The following is a 1,243-nucleotide window of genomic DNA, read 5'->3' as shown; positions in this document are numbered from 1 at the left end:
ACCCAATAAAATGTTTTAATTAATTTATATATAAAACAAAAAACCTTTGTATAATTCAACCTAAATGAAGCTGCAAAAATTTAATTTGAAATGCATTGAATTTAAGGTATAGTTTAAAAAGAAAACTGAAAGCAAAGGATCGACTTTCAAAAGAAGCGAAAGAAAGTGACTCGCTGGATTGCAATTGAACATGGAAAATGGTGTATTTTCGCATTTTTAAATTTTAAATTTAAACTTTTTCGCCTTTTAACAAAAATTCTGAAAATTCAAACAATAAGGCTGTATTCTGAAAATGTAGCAATTTTAACGTTAAAATTCAAGTTCCTAAACTGAAGGCCTAAAAATTTGCAAAAATTTTACAATTAGTGTTATGTAAATTGTATTGGTATCTTAAAAGAGTATAAATAGTTTTTAAATTTTCTGCAGTTTAGCTTTTTTACGTACCTAGATGTCAAAAAAGCCTACCCAATTTTTTCAAATTTTAATAACTTATTTTCTAAGAGAAAAGCACCCCTGTTTACCAGTCACTGAAATGGATTAGAAAAAAATTGCCAAGACCCAAGAATAAAAATTGGATGTACAGCGAATTTTTTAATTTTTAATTGAGATTATCTTTAACTATGTGATATAAAAAATTTCCATACACATTTCTTTTTAATAATACTGCAGGAAAAAATCAACAAGATCGAGCGCCGAAATTATAATTAGAGCAAATTTTCTGTAATTCTATGGGGACGACTGAAATATCCCGAAAAATAAAATTCCCGACTCCGTAAAATTCTCTGTCCTAAAAAAATACAATTCCAAAACTAATAAAATTCCTGAACAGTTTATAATATTAACGAATTTGAAAATTCCCAAATAATAAGACTCCCCAAATAAAATGGTTTCTTAATCAGTATTAATTATTTATTAAAACTACGATAATAAAATATTGTTATCAAATAAATTTTTGTTTAATATTTAAAGTGTTAAAAATTATTGTTTGAATTAAAAATTAAAATTATACAAAAAATTTTGCCGACAAATTAATATATAACAACACGGGTTTTTTAATTAACATTTCGATTTTTCAGAAGAACTTTTGTGATTTAAAAAATACTATATATATTTTCAACCAAAATATTTTATCTAGAAATAAATTTTGTTTTAATTATTATTTTAAATTTAAACAAAAATGTTTAAATACTTCAAACATTAAAAAAGTTGTTTCTTTGGTATAAATATTTGATTATTTCAATTA

This window comes from Belonocnema kinseyi, chromosome 7 (genome assembly GCF_010883055.1).
Source record: "Belonocnema kinseyi isolate 2016_QV_RU_SX_M_011 chromosome 7, B_treatae_v1, whole genome shotgun sequence".
NCBI classification, from domain to species: domain Eukaryota; kingdom Metazoa; phylum Arthropoda; class Insecta; order Hymenoptera; family Cynipidae; genus Belonocnema; species Belonocnema kinseyi.
This window is presented reverse-complemented; position numbering follows the sequence as displayed.